The sequence below is a fragment of the Sinocyclocheilus anshuiensis genome, unplaced genomic scaffold (assembly GCF_001515605.1).
Source record: "Sinocyclocheilus anshuiensis isolate Anshui unplaced genomic scaffold, SAMN03320099.WGS_v1.1 scaffold1615, whole genome shotgun sequence".
Classification (NCBI taxonomy): Eukaryota; Metazoa; Chordata; class Actinopteri; order Cypriniformes; family Cyprinidae; genus Sinocyclocheilus; species Sinocyclocheilus anshuiensis.
This window is the reverse complement of record NW_015549659.1, coordinates 91330-105255: the sequence shown is the minus strand read 5'-3', so window position 1 is coordinate 105255 and position 13926 is coordinate 91330. Positions and strand designations below refer to the sequence as shown.

Genomic DNA, 13926 nt, shown 5'->3' with positions numbered 1-13926 from the left:
TCGGATATATCCATGAATAGGTAACATAACTTTTGAGTCAAGTCACCTTTATTTATATAATGCTTTATACAATACAGATCGTGTCAAAGCAGCTTTACAGTGTTAAACAGGAAAATAGTGTTTCAATCATGCAAAAAGAAAAAAAAAGGCAAATGAAATTCTGCTGTAACGAGGACAAAAGTAAACAGTCAATTTTTCGGTTAAAGTCAGTTAATCGTTGATTCATCATCCAGCTCAGTTCAGTTTCATCCAATAGTGTCTGTACAATCAAGTTGATAATACTGCCAAATATTAAGTGTCCCCAACTAAGCAAGACAAAAGGTGACAGACTCCAACATTGACAGAAATGGAGAAAAAAAACCTTGGGAGAAACTAGGCTCAGTCTGGTAGCCAGTTCTCCTCTGGCCAGACGAAACCAGCATGGCGTGGCTTAATTCCAGGCTACAACACAAGTCAGACTGTGGACTGGCATCACTCAGAACATCTATCCAGTTCCTTTGAAGCTGGCCATAGGGTCTGTGCAGAGAACTTGTCTGGTTCTCGTGGTCTCTGCTGAGGATTTGTGCCGATGACTATCTAGTTGACGAGGTCTTCGCAGGGGATCTGTCTCTCGGGCTCATCTAGTTGTCATGGTCTCTGCTGACATTTAGGTTTGTTTGTGGTCGTCTCTAGGTGCTGATGATCCACCATCTGGTCAGGATAAGAACTGGATCCAGGTGGTGGCTATGGTGACCTCAGAATAAGAATGAAGCAGACTAATATTAGCGTAGATGCCATTCTTCTAATGACGTAACAAGTTCATCGGGTGTTATGGGAAGTGTTCCCAGGTCTGCTTGACCTTATTAATGCAGTCTAGAAATCCTTTAACGCATTTGAATTAGAGAAATATGATTGTTTGTTATATGTATGCCAGGTTAAAAAGGTGGGTCTTTAATCTAGTTTTAAGCTGACAGAGTGCATCTGCCTCCCGAACAACGCTGTTCCAGAGATTGGGCACTAAATTGAAAAACAAGCTGCAAACCAGCATCCTTCCTGAAAGCACGAAAGCATATGGTTATTAGCTCAATAGTTAATTTCAAGAAAAATTCAATTAGAAAGCCTTTGTAGTGTACCTGTAGTTCATGTTTTGAGTTACATCATATTTTACCGTAGATTGATTTTGGATAGCTCATTGTTTCAGTATTGTTCAGAAAGTAGGCCTAACTACTGTGTATATATTTAAACTTACTAATATACATGTGGTAAAAACACAATGATGAAATAATTTTTACAGTGCATGTACACTTTGTCCAAACAACATTACAGCCTCACTTCACCCTGTGTTAACTTCCCCAGGTTTTTTAATATCTCTCTGTGGATCGGTGCCCTAGTTCCACAATTCTCTTGGCTTTAGTCTTCTCTTAGCACACTAATAAGTTCCATATGTGGGTCTGTATGATTTTTTTTTCTCAATCAGGCACGGAAATGTTTTACTGGACAAGAAGGAGAGGGGTACAGCGCACTGTTGTACATTTTATTCAGCATTCGACAAGGCAGCCTCTGTTGTACGTTGGGCAGCAAGCCAGACTTCCCTACCAAATACGCTAATACACCCAGTAGTTGGTGGAAAAAGGTACTTTGCTCATGTTTGGGCAGCTTTGTCTCCACTAGATTTGAACACACTCTAGCCCACAAAACATAAATGCTTTAAGTCCTTTGTGCTCTCTAAGACTGCTGGAGCTTGGGCCAGGATTCTCAGTCTGCCTGGCCTCTCACATCAAAGGAGAAAGACCATAGCTTCTTCCTCTGACAGGAAAATAAAAACACTAAGTGACTAAGAATGCTCAAAGACTCTCGTGAAGATGGGGAGCCTCTCTTGGGCTGCAAAGAGCTGCTCTGCTTGTTTGTGAAGGAAAATTGTGATGTAAAGTCTGTAACCCACTGAGGCATTCCTCAGCAGTTTGGCACGAGCTGTGGTTGTTCAGTGTCCACTTGTGAGGTGACTTTTTAGAAAGACTGTTACAACATCTCCTTTGAGAGATGATTAAGAAAGCAGAATTTTGGGAAAGGATGTAACTTCTACATTCCGGGAATGCTTTCTCTTCCATTCTCTCCTTTTCTCTTCCTGCAGTGAATGGGATTTAATACACTCCAGACCTTCATTGTAAAAATCATGAGCATTGTGGGGAAAAAACATCTGTTGTCCCTTTACGAATAATCGTCTGATCTTGCTTGCGTCACTCACGTTGAAAGTGGTATGGAAAAACTATGGAGAAAGAAAACCGAAATTGCTCATCATAATTTTCTGTTAGATTATTATTATTTAATTTACCATTTTCATGCCAGACTCCGAAATATAAAAAAAAAGGTTAATGGTCTGTCTGACAGTCTTGGGAGTGTTTCATGAATTGTTCTGATTTGAACTGCAGTTTTCTGTCAGATTCAAGTGTTTAGATGTAAAGCTCTCTTCATGATGAGCTGCCGCCCTCCCACACACACTCTGACAGTGTAAACCTGGCACATGTCTGTGTCTCACCGGCTCTTGGAATGTAAGTATCAGCATTCTGGGAAAAGCAAAATACTGTACATACTGTATTGCAGCTTCAATAGCCTAAATGTGAGGAGGATTTATTTTTATCTGATTCTTAAATAGCATAACTGCAAAGGCATTTCCTATAAACACATTTTATGTATTTATTTTAAACTGTCTTTACTTTTACTTCCGTTCTTGCTTCTGTACTGTGAGAAATCTTAGCTTTTGTGTAAAAAAAATATGTTCAGAATTTTTTAGATGTACCCTGTGATACTGACCTACTCACTTAATAAAACAGATATATGCAGCACACATTCATTTTTTTATGTATTTAGATTTAATGTGTGCTGCACATCTGGTTTTATCTCATCTATGTTTGCAAAGAAGCTTAGTATATCTTACTATATATGCACTGAGTTAACTTGTGTTCACTGATAAGAGATTAATAGATCCATTGGGATAAAGCAGAACTGGAAATCCTCTCTATAAAGGAAATGTCTCTGATGTTTTGCTTCATCCTTAAAGGGTTAGTTCACCTCAAAATGAAAATTCTGTCATTAATTACTCACCCTCATGTCGTTCCAAACCCGTAAGACCTTCGTTCATCTTCGGAACACAAATTAAGATATTTTTGATGAAATGTGAGAGCTCTCAAACCCTGACAGCAACGCAACTGTAATGTTCCCAGGCCCAGAAACATAGTCGGACATCGGTAAAACAGTCTATGTGACATCAGTGGCTCAACTTCAGTTTTGCGAAGCTACGAGAATACTTTTTGAGCGCAAAGAAAACAAAAATAACATACTTTATTTAATAATTCTTCTCCCCCGAGTTACGTCTTCCGCCATTTTGGAGAGTACCCAAGAGCGTAATCGACGTAATCAGTGTTGTTTACGCTTAGGGGAAAGCGCGTGTATGCATTGTGATACTCTCTATCATACCTGTTTGGCACACATAAGATAACTGGATTCTTCCTCTCATAAATGCAAGAGCCTCAGAGCCAGTGAATGTAGCCTTTATTTGGCAAACCACAACCCACTGAAGGGGTTTCTGTAAAATATGAGGTAATGTCATTTGACCACTGAACTCAGGGAGCCTTAGATGAATGGCTTGCAGTGGCCTTTGAGGAGTAGAAGCACTTCAGGCCAGAAGATCTGCACCCCCAACTTTCCTATAAAGAATTTTCCATCCCTCCTTCATTTATCCTTCCACACTTCCTTTCTAAATCTTTTTTTCAGACGTACTATAGAGAAAAACACCTTCATATGTCTGGCATTATTTGAAAAGTCAAAGACTAAAACAAGCTATGGGCATTCGGCCCTGTTATGTACCCATCGCTATGGTAACTAGGCTTCATATTAGTCCAAATAATTACTGCCATGAGCAGGGGTTTAGCAGTTGTTTAACTTTAGTGTTTGAAGACATGTATGGTGCTGATTAAACTTGCTTTGTTTACAAGAGCCTGCTTATTTTAATGCTAATAGAATGTCATGATATATCTCAGGACTGGTGTCGTCTTCTCAGCTTTCTCAACACACCACTACTGATCTGACTATTGATTGACAGTTTAGTTAGAGATGGACCAATCTGCAAACCCCTAAGAGTTCTTTTAGATAAGGGAGTTATCTAGACCTTTGCCTTATTTTAGGCCTACAGCCAAAGTAGAGACAGTTTTGTGCTCAACAACAAATGTGGAGCAAATGCTTCTTTTTCAGTGCCTCTTTGCAAAGATTGTATGAATATGGCTCTTCTTCACGTTTGATGAATCAGCAGAGAAAAAGGGAAGTGAGAGGGACAGAAGGAAGGGATGTCTGTCATTTCAAGGGCAATGTGACAACCACTCATATCCTTTTCACCTTTTGGTATCTTTCCTGTGTCACAGTTCATCATATGGCTATCAACAAAATTTGCTGTGTAAATTTGCAATATAAGCATTTTTATATGTGCTATGCAATATATAATGTAGTACACCAAGGGTTAGGAAATATATTCCTCTCAATGTTCACATTTTCGCACATAATGTATTTTAGTCTTTTCTTCTTCTGATTTACACTGGAGCACAAGCACAAGCAGCGGCCACATCTTAACAGCTTCCTGGCCTGACATTCTTTATGAGACACTTGAATTGGGAGCAAAAAGAAAAAGAAAAAGAAAACCTTCCACGAAATTACAATACTGAAACTAAACTCTCTCTGTGTGTAGGCTATATGTATATACATACTTAGAGAGAGAGAGAGAGAGATATATATATAGAACACACACACACACACACACACACACACACATACAGTACATATATTAGATTAATCTACATTCTTCACAGTGTATTATCATAGTTTTCAGCAGGGATTGAAACTTGAATATACTGTAAATATTTTTTATCATATAATAATATTAATTACATTCTAATAATATTTCCCAGTGTACTCTAAAGATTTTCTTTTGTGAGTAGGATATATACAAATCTAAAACACATAACATGTAAGACGTATCCCTTTTAAAATGAATGAAACGCATGTCTCTGAAAATCTACCATATTACATATAAATGAACAAATTACTCAGTATAAATTACTTTAAAAGAATTAAATCAAATTGAATAAACATTTTAAAGGTCACTGCATTTTGTGTACAGCTTGTTGACGGTAAATTATTGCGTAATTTCTCTGACTGGAAACAGCAATAGTGTGTTTTAATGTCCTACTGAAGTATGATATATCACTACTTTTGTCATCTATACAAAAAAAAGTGCACAGGCTAGCGAAATATATAGGTGTGAGTTATAAGGAATCAGTACTTGATGAAAGACGAATTTCGCACTATAAGAAACAGCCAGTGAGAGCGCGTTAGAAACACTGGGAGACGATCATGTGTCGTGTGATGATGATGCAGTGAATAAGGATCGCCGACTGGTCTTCAGAGGGTTAAATTTCACTTTGAGGGGGAGTTACCGAATCTGCAGTAACATCAGAGCACATTCCTCAGAGCTGCCAACATCCCGGGAATAAGACCTTCACCGTCTACATCTCAGAGCCAGATCCCCGAAATATATACTGCACTACCGGACACGCATCGACTCGGTTGTCAAGCCGCGTTTTCTCTGCCGGTTCGGAGTATGCGAGCTCCAGGATCCACTCAATGTCTTAACGTAGGTGAGTATAACGTTTTCCGTAAATGAATGTAGTAGCCTAGTGTGGGTGTCAGAAAACCTGACGATTTTGCCAGCTATTGAACCGAATCTCATGCTTTAAACAAACGAATCATTTCATTTTTTTTTTATAATGGTCTGTTTCCATTTACTGCAGCAGCAGCTCCGTTACTGTCTATCGCAATGCCGCCTTGTATGCTTTTTACAGATTTCCCACGTAAACACTGGAAATATTGTCACAGTAACGCGTGCTATGCTTTCGCACAGACCAGCCAAATGTGACATTCTAACGTGCTAAATAAAGTGTTGCATGTTTCATTTACCGTTGAGTCGTCGATACATTCTTGAATATTCAGGCATTTACAGGTCTCACGAAAATGAGGAATATATCCCTATTCATATCTGTATGAAATCTATTCCACGTCTATTTCTTTTTGCAAATAGAACCTGTTGATTTTAAATGTTCCAGTGGAAAAATATGTTGACGACACTGATGTTGGCTGCTGGTCTGACCTAAATTCCCAGATGTTTGCATTCATCATCAGTGACCACATCCGATATCAAACAGCTTCGTGCTGATCCCACACTCACATGCATTTATCAGGTGTAGCATAATCAGGGTTTTGATATAAGTTTGAAGACCCCCTCCTCATCTTCATGTCTGAAGTTACTGTCCAATGTGAAACCTCTTACAGTAGACTAGTTTTGTATTTTCTCATTCAAGGTGAATCATGGCTGAAACTTCATTTTTATACATCGCAGCAGAATCACAGCAAGCCCGAGTATGATAGTGACCTCATATATGTTATGACCTTAAATAATGCTGTGCTGTTTTAAGCGGCACACAAACTTTGGTGATTTTGTTTACTTTTGGTTGCAGGTATGATATCAGTTCAAGGGAATGTGTCATTAAGTCCTGGTTGATCTTAATGACAAGACTTGGAAAAGCTAAGCCTTTACGCGTGAGAACTGCCGCGGTGGCATTAGAGTAAGAGTGATGAGAGGACAAGAGAAATTTCAGTCACTTTAACTGTAAGGCCCAGAGTTTCTTCCTTTCCCTCTATGGCATTTTCATCCCACTTTGCTTCACCATCCCCCATAGTACTTTAAGAGGAGGAAATGCCACAGTAAATACGTTCCTTTTCCTTTCTCAAAACTGGAAATGTCGAGGGAACATGTAGCCTAACTCTTTTATAGTGAGCTCACATTGATGTCATCAAAAAATACATTTTTATTATGCCCCTATTATGCAATTTTTAAGGTTTCTGATATTATTTTTGGAGTCTCCTACAATAGGTTTACATGCGTGGAAGGTCAAAAATGCTTTTGTTTTATCAAAATATGCATTTAATATAACCTAATTTTCCAAAGATTCTGAAACGAATCATTCAAAGCAGTTCTAAGATTCAGTCTCTCTAAATCCCTGCCGTATACGGCACGTGTCGGAAACAATACGCCCATTGACATAGTATTTTGAACACTCGATAGAAAATATATACAATTAAACATCTATTATTTATCATACTTACAGGTTGTGATTTAGTGCAGCCAGCTGGTCCAAATAAACTGGGTACTGAGCCATCTTTCAAGAGCAAGTGTTTTATGAATCCCGTATTGAACTCCCTGAGATAAGAGAAGCAGTCGTCAGTAAAATGACGTGTTTGTGGGTGGGGTCAAATTGTTTGCAACCGACTACTATAGAACATAGGCGGGAATTATGCAAATATGAAGTGGGATTCGAATTACTGACAACTCGTTTATGCTGTTCAGAGTCGATTCTTTCTTTTGGGAGACTATAACTTTATTTATCGTGCACTTTTGGCTTTACAATTTTGCAGATTAATTACATTCACATATAGCTAAATATCACACTGCATAAAAGGCAATATTGGAAATGGCATAATAGGGGCACTTTAAAATGTGAATTACCATTTAAAAATTATGCTGGGTATGACTCACCACGTCAAGACATTCTTCTTTTTCCTGTTGGTACAATGTGTGCTGTTTTATTGGAACCAGATGTTGGCACTCAACGTAGTTTCTCTTCTATCCCTCATTCTGAACTCTTCAAATGCTATCCAGCACCTTCACCCTCTTCCCTCTCTCTTCGTAAAAAGACCCAACATATTTCAGTGGAGAAAGTCGTCCAAAAAAAGAGAGAAACAAAGGCAACTTTCCATCACTTTGGACTTCAATAAGACTCTTCTCCACTAACTCTGCTGTCTTTTCCTGCCTCTTTGACATTTTATTAGACAAAAGGGACTGCTGTTGTATTTCATTGTGGACATATATAGGTCAGAAAAGAAGTCATGGCAGCTCTGTAATGTGTAGAGTGGTATTTTACTGTGGTGGCCACATGCTGAGGTAAGTGACCTTTGCCCCAAGTGTTTGTTTGTACTGCACTTTTCCCCTCCTAAAAAAAAACAAATGAAATTGGGATTTTTCCTTTATACCTATAAAGAAAGAAAAAGTGGTTTAGGCCAGATGCGGAAGCCTTTGCTTCCAACATTATTATTATAAGATAACACTTGACCTCCACACACTTAAAGGGATAGTCCATCCCAAAATTAAAAATGTTGTCATAATTTGCTCACCCACATGTTGTTCTAAACCTTTAGAAGACTTTTTCTGTGGTAGTGTTTTTCTTTACTATTTCTTCTTTATTTTATTATTTATTTAAATGTCTTGCTTTTTCTCACAAAAGTCAGAGGTCCAGTGTATCTTATTGAAACATTATACGTGTGTGTGTGTTTTGTGTGTGTGTGTGTGTGTGTGTGTACTATATATTTTTAATAGGTTAATTTCCAAAACAATGATAAAATTTTAAATTACTGTGTTTTCAACTCTTTAAATGTTGCCGGTCACGTTTTATTCTCTCAGATAATGCAGAAAGCAAATGCTTCCGTATCTGGCTATAAACCCATTTTCTTGATGATTAATAAGGTGTAGATTTCTCCATGGAATTAATTTTCAAAATGACACTGTCCACCCCTTAGTTTATCAAATATTATTGATCCATGACAGGTCCATTTTGTTTAGGAAAGAAACTTTGTAAATCATTAGGTCATTGTGCTGCAGAACCAAGACTTTTTGCCTTTACTGAAGCACTCCATTTTGCCTTTTCTACAAACCACTATTTACAGTATAGGTTCACAAATGGCGTACTTTAATCCTCTGTAAGTACATTGTGTCCGAGGTTTGTGTATAAAACACAGGTATTTAGATTGCTCGTTTCGTATCTCTCTCTAGCAATCCTGTGGCTTACTTTACTGTTTGTCTTCATTTCATTCCATTAAACATCATTTTAGTAAAGGTTGAAGACAATTGACCTATCGGTAAGCCCCGGCCCCCTTAGCTACTGTTGCTCACTCGGACAAATAAATGGAGTTGCTCACTGTCTTACAATGACAGCTGTCAGTGAAAACCTTCTTCCGAGGTGTTTCTGATCAATTTGAGACACAGATGGACCTTCAAGTGGGACTTAAATATGCCATGGAGGGATATACAAAAGATATTAAAATAAATATGTAAAAATACAGATTACAATGCAAACGAAAGAATTATGTTACGGTCGTCACGATCGCAATGACAACGTCCCGGATCAGCACCGTTCATATACCGCAGAGTAAGATTAAATTAATTTACATTTAACCAGATTAATATGGAGGCACTCTAGACCTTCGTTTATTTGTTTTTGACTTTCACTGCACGGGACATGACGTGAGAACAGTTTGCTATTTAGGTTTGTACGTTAGCATGGAGTCCATGGACTCACTAACTTTAACGCTAACGTTAGCTAGTTTTAGCCAGAGATACATTGCTGAAGCACAAGATGACATAACGTTCTGCTTGAGCAGATAAAAAGTGTAACTTAATGAGAGTATGACAACCAGAAAATTAACGTTTTCGTCTTCATTGTGATGGGGTTGAATGCTTAGGGACATTTTGCTCTGTTTTGGTTGGATTTAGGAAATGGAATAAAATAAATTACATTGCCTATCCTCTCAGGATAACTGGAATTAGTGTTACAAGTACCCTAGGCACATCGTTTTTCCATTTTTGTATCATAAACACCATAAACCGATGCGAGCTTCGGATCTCCCAATGTTTCTCTGTTGCGCTGAAACCTAAAGATGTCTGAGTTCCGCTCCCTGTGCAACTGATACTCGGCTGCCATTGGCTCATCTGCGTTCGGGAGGAGGGGCTTATCGATAGATCAATTGGAATGAGAGACGAAGTCCATTGCACCAGACGCAAATTGCTCTGTTTTGGTTGGATTTAGGAAATGGAATAAAATAAATTACATTGCCTATCCTCTCAGGATAACTGGAATTAGTGTTACAAGTACCCTAGGCACATCGTTTTTCCATTTTTGTAGCATAAACACCATTAAACCGATGCGAGCTTCGGATCTCCCAATGTTTCTCTGTTGCGCTGAAACCTAAAGATGTCTGAGTTCCGCTCCCTGTGCAACTGATACTCGACTGCCATTGGCTCATCTGCATTCGAGGGGAGGAGCTTACCGATAGGTCAATTATTGTGTGAAAAGAGGATTTTCTTTGCTTGGTGTTCCATAAAGAGTTTGTTGTGTCACTAGATGAACCTAGTTATGGTGTTATGGGTTAGGCAGTGTTTGTACACCAGACATTTTAATGCTTCTTTTGTAGCAGGTCTGGAACACCTGAACGACCACACAAGCAGAGAGCTAAAATTATGGTTTACCTAGCTTTTAACAAACCTCTGCTTATCATGGGACCTCATGCTGAGAAGATTAATTGTATAATGATTTCCTGTGAGAAAGGACTGCATTACATGTTCAACCTTCATGTTGAGAAATCAACGTACAGGGTCTGCCTTAGTAGCACATTAAGGACACCAGAGGCTTAATGAGGGGCAGTCTGACTAGATGTCTGTGAATATCATTGGATCACACTTTAACAGTGGGTTTGGTCTCCTTCTGCTGTGTTGTTTGAAGTACAAGTTAAAGTATCTAGCCTGTAGTACATTAACATTGTACTATTCTAGTACTCAACTGGAATTTTGGTACAGTAGCACTAATTTATTGTGTTCAGGTTTGGATTAATGGCTTCTGCATTATATGATTTATAAGTTTAAATTGATAAATGTTAATGTAGTTAAGTTTTTTCTGCAGTTCTTTTTATGTTTAATAGGCTTTTATACTGTATATATGTTTATACTTTATATGAAATAGAGTTTGATTGGTTTATATATAATGTATAAAATTAGCTTGTTTATTGTACACTCCTGCTGAATAGTTTAGGGTCTGTAAGATTTTTTTAATGTTTTTGAAAAATACCTCATTCACCAAGGCTGCATTTATTTGATAAAAAATACAGTAAAAACAGTAATATTATGAAATGTTATTACAGTTTAATCCTGTGATGTAAATACTGGATTTTCAGCAGTCTTCAATGTCACGTGATCCTTCAGAAATCATTCTAATATGCTGATTTGCTGCTCAAGAAACATTTAGTTTTAGCAATTTTGTAAGCAGCTGTGCTGGTTCGAATTCTTTAAGTAATTGATTCGTCTTTTTGAAAAGTGAATTGTAATTGTTTAAAATTTCTTCGGAGGCTTTGTGTATGCTGTGTGCCTTGCCCTCATTTTGTTTGATTATGTGTCTTGGATGATGGATTGTTGCTGTGCAAAGCCAGCCTGCGAGTGCAGCACTATAAAAAGGGTTGCCCATACCTGTCTCCTTCAGCCATGGCAAACCTCGCAAAGCAACAAAGCAATAAGGGTCATATAATAATTGGCTAGCCACATGTTACATTTGAATTGCAAAATGTTACAAGAATCAATATCATTATCCCCTCAGCTTCCCGTCTATGACCAGCTTCTGCTCTGATCTCCATTCTCAAACAGTTCATTATCCTCAGCCAGTAACTGAAGCACTCTTAAATGCGGAGGTGTTCTGACTGAGGCCATTAAATACATCGATTGGTCCTGCATGTGGCACGAGTACAATCAGGTCTTTGTTTCTGGTACACTGTGTGTTCCTTAGTTATCCAATGTCCTGTTGACAACCGACAACACACCCCTGGAAATTTGCTCTGTCCAGTGTGTTTATCTCAGAGCTCTGAGATTCTTGGCATTGAGCTGGGGAGGATGTATCTTGGCTTTCTTTTTTTCATGTAGATATTTACACATACTCAGTGTTAAGTGAAAGCCTTGGGGCCGGGGACAGGGAAGAGGAAAGATGGTGTTTACTTTATATACCCATTCTTAGTCCTCTCCGGCTCCTGGACCAAGTCTGAAGACCCGCTGAGATGCCAGGGAGGAGAAAATGGACATTAAGAGGTCTTCTCAGGCCAGTGAGAAAGTGCACATATTGATGTTTTTCTTGCGCTTTGACCAGGAAGTATTAAAGCCATGTGAGGAAGAGTGTGAAAAATGTTTTAAAGGTACAAGACCCCATATACACACAAATAAGGGCAACTTATGCCTCATATGGTGACCACATGGTTGGACAGAATATAGAGTTCACTAAGTTTTATTGGCCAGCAGAAGAGCATGAATTGTCTGTTTATATGAAACTGTCCAATTCAATGCTTGATGCCATGTAGTCATTGTAAATTTATGCCACAGTTTATGGAGTGGTAATGGATAATGTGTTTTTGTGTTTAAATGTGTCATTTATTTTTCAGATGTGTCACATTAGGAGGTTTTGTTTGTGCAGACATGCTTTTTTTCTAGCATTAGCAAAAAACCGCACTAGGCATAGTGTGAGGTCTGTCTATAGGGATACACTAGTTCCTGCAAATGTTTACATTTTTCTCTCATGTGTATACTGTGTTTCTGTACCTTGGACAGGCTTCAAAAATGAGCAGAAACTATAAACAATGACAACTTTTACTTTTAAAGGTGTGGTTTATTATTATTATATGTGACCCTGGACCACAAAACCAGTCTTAAGTCGCTGGGGTATATTTGCAGCAATAGCCAAAAATACATTATATGGGTCAAAATTATTGATTTTTATTTTATGACAAAAATCATTAGGATATTAAATAAAGATCACATTCCATGAAGATATTTTGTAAATTTCCTACTGTAAATATATTAAAACTTAATTTTTGATTAGTAATATGCATTGATAAAAACTTCATTTGGACAACTTTAAAGGTGATTTTCTCAATATTTAGATTTTTTTTGCACCCTCAGATTCCAGATTTTCAAATAGTTGTATCTCGGCCAAATATTGCCGTATCCTAACAGACCATACATCAATGGAAAGCTTATTTATTCAGCTTTCAGATGATGTATAAATCTCAATTTCGGAAAATTTACCAGGGTTACATATATTATATGTGGTTTATTAGATTTTAGAGTCAGAATTACTCGTTTACTACAATGAACCCTCACTTAGGATAAACCATGTCAGTATCTCTCAACTGTGTCAGTTTCTGTTACTGTTCACCTTTGAACACCTGAATGAATTCAGTACTGAATGGTTTAAAACCCTTCCAGCAATATATAGTGCTCAATGATTGATAATGCTAAAATAATGGCATTTTGAAGATGTCTTTGTGCTTTCTATGAACCAAATGACCTAAACGTGTATGAATGTAAATGTGTGTGAGCCAGTGCAGATATTCTCGCAGTCTGGTATCTTGTTATTTAGGTGTGACTGTGTGCTAGATATAAACACGGTATGTTTTCTCTCGTCTGTTGTTGTAGACTTAATAGGATCAGGGTGTCAGCTAGAGAGATACCAAGACTTTATTCCTGTCTAGAACATCTTAATTGCTCGGCAGCATGACACATTCTTCCTCTCTTTCCATTCTTCAATTTTTCCAAGAAGGGAAGTAACGTCTAGAAAGGACACTGCATTTGTGGATGTTCCTCTTCAGGAACTCGAGCTGCGTCGGAGGACGCTTCGGGAACGCCCTTAGCACTCCGCTCTCGCCGGGCACGCTCCGAGGAGTGTGTCCGTGCCTGTGATCTTGCGATTGCGGTCCCGCTGAGATTGCGGTGATCGCACATGATCTGTTGGACGGGTTGGAGACAGCTCGTCCTATCTCCACCTGTGCTCCCTAGATCTAGAGCTCGTTCTTGAGACTCGGAAGCCCGCGCTGCGGTTCTTCCCCCTCTGAGAGAGAGCTTGCTGATGCGGCCATCTTTCTCTGAGGAGATTGATATTGTTTGTGTGACTGAGCGGCTCGCGTGCTGCCGAGGCAACGCTTATTACATCATTCGGTTTTTGATGTGAATCTTACTCACCAGACCGTATTTACTCCTCTGGT

The 13926-nt window shown here is 38.5% G+C and overlaps 1 protein-coding gene across 5 annotated transcripts in view; it reads left to right on the top strand.

The window, feature by feature from the left end:
* The first annotated feature begins 5300 nt into the window (after positions 1–5300).
* LOC107660265 (disabled homolog 2-like) overlaps positions 5301–13926 on the top strand; it is a 31944-nt gene continuing 23318 nt past the window's right edge. For 2 of the 5 annotated variants that reach the window (XM_016449537.1, XM_016449539.1), the window contains exon 1: positions 5302–5659. The gene's annotated coding sequence lies outside the window, so the exon portion shown is untranslated. Of the gene's footprint in view, positions 5664–13926 lie in introns of all 5 variants that reach the window. The other 3 variants (XM_016449536.1, XM_016449538.1, XM_016449540.1) reach the window with 2 other exon arrangements.